Below are 12,536 nucleotides of genomic sequence, written 5' to 3'. Positions count from 1 at the left end.
GTTAGTACCAGCGTTTGGGTCTGGTTTTATGAAAATTAACAAAGTGTCAAGTGGAATATTCTACAAGTAGAAAAGGTAAAAAAAAAGCATTTAGATACTTTATTAAAAGCTTCTGTATAAGGGCTCGCCTGCAAGGTCTAATCTGGTGGCTATCTTGTAAGTAGTGTTAACTACATATACAGTGTCTTTGTCTTTACGACAGTAAGGCTAGAGGACAGCGGTTTTATCCATGCCCACATTAGTATACTTATATATATTCTTTAAATTGTGTGTGTTTATGTTCAACTTCGCGGCCGTGTAGCCGAGAATCCCAATCCCTTCCAGAGCATAACTGAAATCTACCTGGGGTTGTACGTTACAACTTCGACCAAACTATGGTAGGCTACAATAAATATCACGGTGTGGGAATTATCTCTGGGATAACCTATGGCATTTGTACTGCAAGACCCATTTGCATCTCTCAATCAGAGGTATAAGATAGGTTCCACTTTGAAACGCGCAAAGGGGTGGATTAACGTACTGTATAGCTCAACTACAGTTTTTTTCTTTTCCGAAGAATAATTTTACACCTTTCCGACACCCAGATTTCATAATGTCAGTGAAAATGTATTTTTATAAAGTTGTCATTTTGAGCATCAAAGACATAAGGTCGTAAATAAAAGAAGGTTATCTCGAAATTGTAATTCGCAACATAGTATAAATTTCTTTTGATAAATATTTCCAAAACATCGTGTTTATTCATAAAACATAAAACAAAAATTTTCTCGGATGAAAATGCACTTGCAGAGACACAATTATGAAGAAAAATGCCATAAAATTGCAATTTTCTCCCGTTATATAGTTTTGGATGCAAATTTCCATCACAAAATCGGATAGAGCTTTACTTGTTTCATATGTGTACCAAAAATCAGCTAATTCCATGTGGTGGAACGTTCTCATATCGCCGCCTGAATGTGGTTGTAAATTGAAAGAAAAGGGGAAATGAGTAACAACCTTGTCTGAAACCCTATTATATAGCTTATTATATACAAAATTTTATATTGAATATCAGAGCGGATATTTTCATGACAGTTTTATGATATCAAACGACTAAATAAACAGTATCGATATAAAGATTTACACTGAGGACACCCTGATACATGAATACTGTTCTATCTCAAGTTGTCCTCTTTTGAATTTTCTGATCGTGTGGCCTTATTGTCTTTGTCTATACGTTTACGGACTCATTGACTCGACGCTAGCTATTCTTGTCTCACTTTCCTTGTTTTATTGTCCCATCTCCAAAGCGTTATGGCCCTGTCAGGGTTGGGACCCTGACTTGTCTCACTTTCTTTGTGCCGACCACATCGAATAGATTAACTGAAATCTAATTAAAACATGTTTTGTGTGATAAGGGGAGGTAACTCTTACATTTGAAAAAAAAAATATTAAAAAATACGATAAAATTATCTCTGTATTACTTAAGGTATAAAATCCACGCAACATATAATAATACATGCAATAAAGTCAGATGATGTGCAAAATGAAAATGATGCAAAAAAGACAAACAAACGAAATTTTACAATAATAAAAAATTGTCAAATTTAATCGTATTTTTTAACTATTTTTTTCAAATGTAAGAGTTGTCTCCCCTTATCACACAAAACCTGTTTTAATTAAATTTCGGTTAAGAACAAACTGTTGGATCTACATGAAAATTATTTCATGCATTTGTAAATTATCTTTTCACCAGAAGAAACTTAAAATCAACTCAAGAAGTAATAAAACATTAAATGAATAATGAGAATAAAACAAACAAATAAGTAAAACCTTTACCCTGAGCATATGCAATTATGTAACGAATTCGAATTCGTTACATAATTGCATATGTTCACGGTTAGACTTTTTAACATTAATAACTGTGTTTATTTTCTTTAAAACACGATATATTAATTTTACTTAATGTTTGCTGTCGTTATTTTGCAACATTAAGACGATTTGACTCTAACCCGCAGTGCATTTGACGCGGTTAGAGTGAAATCGTCTTAATATCACAGGGGAAACAAAATAAAGCATTAAATACAAGTTATCTGTCGTGTTTTAACATAAAAATAAACAGCTATTAATGTTGAAAAATCTAACCCTGACCATGTGCAATTATGTAACGAATTCGAATTCGTTACATTATTGCACATGTTCAGGGTTAGATCAAAACAATTAATTTTAAGTATAAATATACAGTATTTCGTATAGAAAAACATTTTTATTTACTGTGTAATATTGCTTAAAAACATCTTGAATAATTTCATTCAAACGTTTTACGTCGTTGTTCTTGTAATTTTTGGTCAGTTTGCCTCTAACCGCGAACAATTGCAATATGAAAAGAATTCAGCCATGAAATTAATATGCGTTCTTACCTTTTTATTAGTTTTATTCTCATTGCTCATTTAACTATTTTTTTTCAAATGTAAGAGTTACCTCCTCTAATCACACAAAACCTGTTTTAATTAGGTTTCAGTTAAGAAAAAACTGTTCGATCTACATGAAAATTATTTCATGCATTTGTAAATTATCTTTTCACCAGAATTAACTTAAAATCAACTCAAGAAGTAATACAACATTAAACGAATAATGAGAATAAAACAAATAAAAAAGTAAAACCATTACACTGAGCATATGCAATTATGTAACGAATTGAATTCGTTACATAATTGCATATGTTCAGGGTTAGATTTTTGAATATACATAACTGTTTATTTTCACGTTAAGACACGACAGATAGGTTTTACGTATTGTTTTATGTTGTTTTCATTGCAATATCTAACCTTTTTCACTCTAACCGCGGTCAGATGCAATTATGTAACGAATTCAAAACTTCCGTTACATAATTGCAAGTCAATAGGGTTAGGCTAAAATTTTGTGTTATAGACACGTGTATGTGGAATAAAGCAATGACTTAATTTAAACTTTAATATTATAGCGATTTAATGTGTATTTTCCCAGTATTTTACCAAACCGCCATGATATGCAATTATGTAACGAATTTAATGTTTGTCTTATTTTTTGGAACACGGCAGTTAGAGTGAAACGAGTGGGTTTTTCTGGAGGAAAATACTTGCAAACCTTAAACATAACTTTCTATCATGAATTGAACAAAAACCGATAAACACGATATCGGTGCTAAACTATGTACAAATTCATGTAGGAAAAATAAGATAAAAGTTCCATTCGTTACAAAATTGCGACCGTTCGCGGTTAGGTCAAATAATTCTAAAATGAGCATTGAATTAGTGTTTTACATATCTTTTAAGGGTATTGGTGAATATTTTTCGAAAGAGACTTTATATATCACGTATTTAATCCTAACCCTGTTGATTTGCAATTATGTAACGAAAGTTTTGAATTCGTTACATAGTTGCATTTTACCGCGGTTAGAGTGAAATCGTCTCAATATTGCAGAGAAAACAAAATAAAACATTAAACAAAAGTAATCTGTCGTGTTTTAACATAAAAATAAACAGTTACTAATGTTAAAAAATCTAACCCTGAATATATGCAATTATGTAACGAATTCAATTCTTTACATAATTGCACATGGTCAGGGTTAGATTTTCTAACATTAATTACTGTGTAATATTGCTTAAAAACATCTTGAATAATTTCATTCAAACGTTTTACGTCGTTGTTCTTGTAATTTTTTGTCAGTTTGCCTCTAACCGCGAACAATTGCAATTATGTAACGAATTCAGCCATGGAATTAATATGCGTTCTTACCTTTTTATTAGTTTTATTTTCATTGTTCATTTAATGTTTTATTACTTCTTGAGTTGATTTTAAGTTTCTTCTGGTGCAAAGATAATTTACAAATGAATGAAATATTTTCATGTAGATCGAACAGTTTTTCTGAACTGAAATCTAATTAAAACAGGTTTTGTGTGATAAGGGGAGGTAACTCTTACATTTGAAAAAATAAAATAAAAAATACGGTAAAATTTGACAATATTTTTTTTTATTGCAAAATTTTATCTTTTGTGATAGGTTTGGCATTATTTTGTTTTTACACAACATCTGATGTGTTTTAATCTTGATATTGAACTGACAATTGTTTTTATCATTCTATTTGCTAATCGCTCGAAAAATGATGCTTAATGTAGGTTTTCGTTAATTTTCCGAGATTATTGTATGTGTTATTACACATTGCGTGGTTTTTAAGCCTTTGGTAGTACACAGATAATTTAGAAATAAATAAAACGTATTGTATTTAACAGGAAAGGTAATTTTAATCATGAAAAATACCCTTTTTTTATCCAAACCCTGACAATGTGCAATTATGTAACGAATTCGAAATTTTGGTTATTCTCTCCTCGAATGCCACTGATTCGTCAGTGCTACATGAACTATTGCCTGACATGTCAAAAAATGTAACCTACATCGCAAAACATCATAAATGATGACGGAAAAGAGACGTAAACCTCATATAACACTCTAAAAAAACGAATTACAGCTGTGATATGTGATAAGACAGTGTGTCGGTATCTAATAGAGAACTGTCTGCTACCAATAATGACTAAAATACATAAGAATAACGTGCAGATACCATATGCAAAAACAGTATAAAACAATCATTCAGATTGATGTAACACACTGACTCAGTCTGCAAACACTAAACAAGTGTTGCGCACTAGAAAACATTTGATTACATCAATGAGACACTATTTTATATTTGAGATGCATTAATTATCTCGTTAAACGTATGTTTTATTCATAATTGTAAACGGCAAAACAAAGAAAGGAAAATGAAACACAAAATCGGTGAAAGATGCTTTATTTCAATAGGTGGATTAACGTAAAACACGTTTTTATCCTGCAAAAAAGTATCTTATCTAACTTTCATAGGTCTTTGTAGATGCACGAAAACGAAATAATTCCCGAAAATGTAGAAATTTACTAAAAATTAAGAAATTACGCAATGCAATAATCATTGGAAACATTTTTGTGAATTCGTTACAAAATTTCAAGAATTCGTTACCTAATTGCAACCCTAACCGCGGTTGACGTCATATCACGTGGTATCAGGGGGAGTAACTTGCTAACCGCGGTCATGCAATTATGTAACGTATTGAATTCGTTACACAATTGCATTTTCGTTTAAACCTATTGCGGTTGGGTGTAGTTAACTTGAAATTGGCAAAATAAATGTGTAAATCTCATTATTTGTTTTCTAATAGTTCTGTTTGTTCTGTTTTCTTAGTACGATTATAAAACGGAAATTAATCGAAAACGCAATTATGTAACGAATTCAAAAATGGTCAAATTGGCGTGTTTCATTCTAGTTTTTGAAGCAAAAGGAGTTGATATTTCTGCCTGAATTATTTGGTGGTTGTTGATTGAATGTCAAACAATTTTTTAAAACTGTTGGCGATGACACGCACCGGCTAGATTTCTTGCTATTTTGCCACGAAATAGCGAAATTTGGTGACGAATTGGTGTCGGGGTTAGATTTTCCAGTGCAAATGTATCAAAGGAACCTATTTAAATTGTTTTATTATTGTTATCTGATCAAAAATATGTATCTAGAGTTTGAAAAACATTTAAGACAAAAAGGTTTTTTTTGCCCCAAAACAGCACCTTTGGACGACTGTTGTGGACGCATTTATGAATAATTTTTTGCCATTTTTTCATCAAATGCGGGTAATTAGACGATAAACAAGTGTACAAATATACAAATCGATATCTTTCGAAAAATGTTATTTCAGGTAATACAAAAACTACAAAATTTCGACATTTCTTTTGCCTCCGAATATTCTTCACTACTTTTGTATCCTTTGAGCTAGAGAGTTGTCGTTTCTAAGGTTGTTAGATAATTTATTCCCATTAACGAAATCCTTTGTTTCAACTCTAGGGTTAGGGTTAGGGTTAGGGTTAGGGTTAGGGTTAGAGTTAGGGTTAGGGTTAGGGTTAGGGTTAGGGTTAGGGTTAGGGTTAGGGTTAGGGTTAGGGTTAGGGTTAGATTCGGGGTTAGTTACGTTGTATGCATATTCATTCTGATTTGTTTGCAACATAGTGTAACCCTAACCCTGGAATTTATTTCGTGGATATAACCGACAGGAAGTAGTCAAGATATTGGCATATGGCGTGTTTACATTCAAAAGCTACATAAACTGAGTATAGGGACCACAGAACCAAATCAAAAATGGAATGTGGGTTTTCCCCGTTTGGGCAGAAGATTTAATAGGAAGGTGAATACATCGGGGCCTACTGATTGGATATTAAGGTGAGAGAAGTTTCCAAAGTTTTAATATGTGGGTTGGGCAATACATATAGAGGTAAAATATATAGAAAAACAGTTATTTTTTGCTAGCCTGTTTTTGTCAGGGGGAGTTAAGTAAGTGTGTATTTTGTTGTTAATTTAGATGAATTTTTGGTGCTGATTTCAATACAAGATGGCGGCCCCCATATAAAAAAAAGTTCAGATTGGTAAATTTTTTTTATAATTCCATTTAGAGGTTTCCGAGATGACGTACTTCAAAATTATTGATACTGGACCAGTGTTGAAAACTGCATTTAAGCAGTACAGTGATAAACGTTAACATTACCGTCTATGGCAAATCATTTGGTTCCGTGGTCCTTATAAAGTGATGTGCTGTGCTATAATTGATCTCAATCCGTTTGTTTGTTTTTTCTTTACAGGAATAAGGGTTTAAATGCTAATATTAACAAGAATAAACAGGAATAAGGGGTTAAATGCTAATATTAACAAGAATAAACAGGAATAAGGGTTAAATGCTAATATGAACAAGAATAAACAGGAATAAGGGTTAAATGCTAATATGAACAAGAATAAACAGGAATAAGGGTTAAATGCTAATATGAACAAGAATAAACAGGAATAAGGGTTTAAATGCTAATATGAACAAGAATAAACAGGAATAAGGGATTAAATGCTAATATTAACAAGAATAAACAGGAATAAGGGTTTAAATGCTAATATTAACAAGAATAAACAGGAATAAGGGGTTAAATGCTAATATTAAGAATAAACAGGAATAAGGGGTTAAATGCTAATATTAACAAGAATAAACAGGAATAAGGGTTTAAATGCTAATATTAAGAATAAACAGGAATAAGGGTTTAAATGCTAATGTTAACAAGAATAAACAGGAATAAGGGGTTAAATGCTAATATTAACAAGAATAAACAGGAATAAGGGTTTAAATGCTAATATTAACAAGAAGAAACAGGAATAAGGGTTTAAATGCTAATATTAACAAAAATAAACAGCAATCAGAGTTAAATGCTAATATTAACAAGAATAAACAGGAATAAGGGGTTAAATGCTAATATTAACAAGAATAAACAGGAATAAGGGTTTAAATGCTAATATTAACAAGAATAAACAGGAATAAGGGTTAAATGCTAATATTAACAAGAATAAACAGGAATAAGGGTTTAAATGCTAATATTAACAAGAATAAACAGGAATAAGGGTTAAATGCTAATATTAACAAGAATAAACAGGAATAAGGGGTTAAATGCTAATATTAACAAGAATAAACAGGAATAAGGGGTTAAATGCTAATATTAAGAATAAACAGGAATAAGGGTTTAAATGCTAATATTAACAAGAATAAACAGGAATAAGGGTTTAAATGCTAATATTAAGAATAAACAGGAATAAGGGTTTAAATGCTAATGTTAACAAGAATAAACAGGAATAAGGGGTTAAATGCTAATATTAACAAGAATAAACAGGAATAAGGGTTTAAATGCTAATATTAACAAGAATAAACAGGAATAAGGGGTTACATGCTAATATTAAGAATAAACAGGAATAAGGGTTTAAATGCTAATATTAACAAGAGGCCCATGGGCCTTAACGGTCACCTGATTTTTGAAATATTTTAGTAAATTTGAATGAAAGAATGAATTTCAAAACAAATAAAACAAATGATAGTCAAAAATGTGATTTCCCTATAACTATAGTAAAGTTTATCCCCTCCCATGGGGCAAACGCGAGACCCCAGGGCTAGGAAATTCACAATTATGGTAAAGCACCTTAAGACCCTTTCATCTATGTAGAGTATCTGATTCTACCATATCTAAGAGTAGAGAAGAAGATTTTTGAAATTTTTGTCAATTTGACCCTTTTTGGCCCCGCCCACCAGCCCCTGCGGGTCAACTAGGGCCAACATGTACATACCATCAAAGTGTCATCCCATGCTGATAATTTGATACAAGTTAGAATGAATTCCAATACAAATCCAACAAACAATAGTCAAAAATGTGATTTCCCTATATAAACTATAGTAAAGTTTATCCCCTCCCCAGGGGCAAACGTGAGACCCCAGGGTCATGAAATTCACAATTTTGGTAAAGCACCTTAAGACCCTTCCATCTATGAAGAGTATTTGATTCAACCATATCTAAGAGTAGAGAAGAAGATTTTTGAAATGTTTGTAAATTTTACCCTTTTTGGCCCCGCCCCGCAGGCCACTGGGGGTCAACTAGGGCCAACATGTACATACCATCAAAGTGTCATGCCATGCTGATAATTTGATACAAGTTAGAATGAATTCCAATACAAATCCAACAAATAATAGTCAAAAATGTGATTTCCCTATATAAACTATAGTAAAGTTTACCCCCACCCAAGGGACAAACGTGAGACCCCAGGGTCATGAAAGTCACAATTTTGGTAAAGCACCTTAAGACCCTTCCATCTATGAAGAGTATTTGATTCTACCATATCTAAGAGTAGAGAAGATTTTTAAAATTTTTGTAAATTTGACCCTTTTTGGCCCTGCCCACCAGCCCCTGGGGGTCAAATAGGGCCAACATGTACATACCACCAAAGTGTCATCCCATGCTGATAATTTGATACAATTTTGAATGAATTTCAATACAAATCCAACAAATAATAGTCAAAAATGTGATTTCCCTATATAAACTATAGTAAAGTTTACCCCCTTCCCAGGGGCAAACATGAGACCCCAGGGTCATGAAATTCACAATTTTGGTAAAGCACCTTAAGACCCTTCCATCTATGAAGAGTATTTGTTTCTACCATATCTGAGAGTAGAGAAGAAGATTTTTGAAGTTTTAGTCAATTTGACCCTTTATGGCCCCGCCCCGCAGGCCCCTGGGGGTTGGGGACCATATAATTCACAATTTTGGTTCGCCCTCAGCCATGGAAGCTTCCTATAACATTTCATTGAATTTAGTTCAGCGGTTTTTGAGAAGAAGTTGAAAATGTAAATTGTTTACGACGCACGACGCCGGACAAAAGGCGATTGCAATAGGTCAACTGAGACTTCGTCTCAGGTGACCTAACAAGAATAAACAGGAATAAGGGTTAAATGCTAATATTAACAAGAATAAACAGGAATAAGGGTTAAATGCTAATATTAACAAGAATAAACAGGAATAAGGGTTAAATGCTAATATTAACAAGAATAAACAGGAATAAGGGTTTAAATGCTAATATTAACAAGAATAAACAGGAATAAGGGTTAAATGCTAATATTAACAAGAATAAACAGGAATAAGGGGTTAAATGCTAATATTAACAAGAATAAACAGGAATAAGGGTTTAAATGCTAATATTAACAAGAATAAACAGGAATAAGGGGTTACATGCTAATATTAAGAATAAACAGGAATAAGGGTTTAAATGCTAATATTAACAAGAGGCCCATGGGCCTTAACGGTCACCTGATTTTTGAAATATTTCAGTAAATTTGAATGAAAGAATGAATTTCAAAACAAATAAAACAAATGATAGTCAAAAATGTGATTTCCCTATAACTATAGTAAAGTTTATCCCCTCCCATGGGGCAAACGCGAGACCCCAGGGCTAGGAAATTCACAATTATGGTAAAGCACCTTAAGACCCTTTCATCTATGTAGAGTATCTGATTCTACCATATCTAAGAGTAGAGAAGAAGATTTTTGAAATTTTTGTCAATTTGACCCTTTTTGGCCCCGCCCACCAGCCCCTGGGGGTCAACTAGGGCCAACATGTACATACCATCAAAGTGTCATCCTATGCTGATAATTTGATACAAGTTAGAATGAATTCCAATACAAATCCAACAAACAATAGTCAAAAATGTGATTTCCCTATATAAACTATAGTAAAGTTTATCCCCTCCCCAGGGGCAAACGTGAGACCCCAGGGTCATGAAATTAACAATTTTGGTAAAACACCTTAAGACCCTTCCATCTATGAAGAGTATTTGATTCAACCATATCTAAGAGTAGAGAAGAAGATTTTTGAAATGTTTGTAAATTTTACCCTTTTTGGCCCCGCCCCGCAGGCCACTGGGGGTCAACTAGGGCCAACATGTACATACCATCAAAGTGTCATGCCATGCTGATAATTTGATACAAGTTAGAATGAATTCCAATACAAATCCAACAAATAATAGTCAAAAATGTGATTTCCCTATATAAACTATAGTAAAGTTTACCCCCACCCAAGGGGCAAACGTGAGACCCCAGGGTCATGAAAGTCACAATTTTGGTAAAGCACCTTAAGACCCTTCCATCTATGAAGAGTATTTGATTCTACCATATCTAAGAGTAGAGAAGATTTTTAAAATTTTTGTAAATTTGACCCTTTTTGGCCCTGCCCACCAGCCCCTGGGGGTCAAATAGGGCCAACATGTACATACCACCAAAGTGTCATCCCATGCTGATAATTTGATACAATTTTGAATGAATTTCAATACAAATCCAACAAATAATAGTCAAAAATGTGATTTCCCTATATAAACTATAGTAAAGTTTACCCCCTTCCCAGGGGCAAACATGAGACCCCAGGGTCATGAAATTCACAATTTTGGTAAAGCACCTTAAGACCCTTCCATCTATGAAGAGTATTTGTTTCTACCATATCTGAGAGTAGAGAAGAAGATTTTTGAAGTTTTAGTCAATTTGACCCTTTATGGCCCCGCCCCGCAGGCCCCTGGGGGTTGGGGACCATATAATTCACAATTTTGGTTCGCCCTCAGCCATGGAAGCTTCCTATAACATTTCATTGAATATAGTTCAGCGGTTTTTGAGAAGAAGTTGAAAATGTAAATTGTTTACGACGCACGACGCCGGACAAAAGGCGATTGCAATAGGTCAACTGAGACTTCGTCTCAGGTGACCTAACAAGAATAAACAGGAATAAGGGTTAAATGCTAATATTAACAAGAATAAACAGGAATAAGGGTTAAATGCTAATATTAACAAGAATAAACAGGAATAAGGGTTTAAATGCTAATATTAACAAGAATAAACAGGAATAAGGGTTTAAATGCTAATATTAACAAGAATAAACAGGAATAAGGGTTAAATGCTAATATTAACAAGTATAAACAGGAATAAGGGGTTAAATGCTAATATTAACAAGAATAAACAGGAATAAGGGTTTAAATGCTAATATTAACAAGAATAAACAGGAATAAGGGATTAAATGCTAATATTAACAAGAATAAACAGGAATAAGGGATTAAATGCTAATATTAACAAGAATAAACAGGAATAAGGGTTAAATGCTAATATTAACAAGAATAAACAGGAATAAGGGATTAAATGCTAATATTAACAAGAATAAACAGGAATAAGGGATTAAATGCTAATATTAACAAGAATAAACAGGAATAAGGGGTTAAATGCTAATGTTAACAAGAATTGACATCAAAATAGCTTTTGTTGCAAAGGGATTACGGGTAAGGGTTAGCGAAAGCCTAACCCCAGCATACCCGGATGTTTTATGTTTCAAAAAGACCGTACGGTTTCGATTGCAACCTATTCTAACCCTGAGACAGGATTAGAATCAGTTGCAATAGTCCAGTTAACATACCCAATGCAACTTAATCTAACCCTGAGACAGGGTTAGGATATGTTGCAATAGTACATTATTTTAAAAGTTGCATTTGTACGACAAGTATTTTGCTACATAACGCTAACCCTAACCCTGTGACAGGGTTAGAGTATGTTGCAATAGTACAGTAAAATATACCAATGCAACTTGATCTAACCCTAACCATAGCTTGCAATATTACATTTCAATATACCAATACAACTTAAGCTAGCCCTGATTCAGGGTTTGATATGTTGCAAATGTACAGTGAAATGTAACAATGCAACTTAATCCTGTTATTTTGTGGAACGCACGCGACAGGAAGTTAAACAAAGCGTGGAATCAAACTGCGAGAGAAAAGAAAGATCGTCGTTTTCAGGTAAACAGAGCCGACTATGTTTGTAAAATTTCAAATGTAGTCGTTATTTTGATTCATTGATGTTCATAATCAAAACTGATGCCATAGAAAAGTTGTAGTGATGAACTGATCATATCTTGCAGACATCGATGAGTTGTGTAATGATTTGATCCTAACCCTGACTAATCTGAACACGTGGTTAGTGATTGGGATTAGATTATGTTGCAAATGTTTCAAATAAGTCAGCATTATGTAACGTATTTATAACTATTCGACGTTCCTTCCTTCCAGCAGACTTTAAGGTATTGAGCAAAAATTAAACCTGCCGCCCCAATTGCATGACCGTAA

The sequence above is a fragment of the Pecten maximus genome, chromosome 7, assembly GCF_902652985.1.
Source record: "Pecten maximus chromosome 7, xPecMax1.1, whole genome shotgun sequence".
NCBI lineage: Eukaryota > Metazoa > Mollusca > Bivalvia > Pectinida > Pectinidae > Pecten > Pecten maximus.
This window is presented reverse-complemented; position numbering follows the sequence as displayed.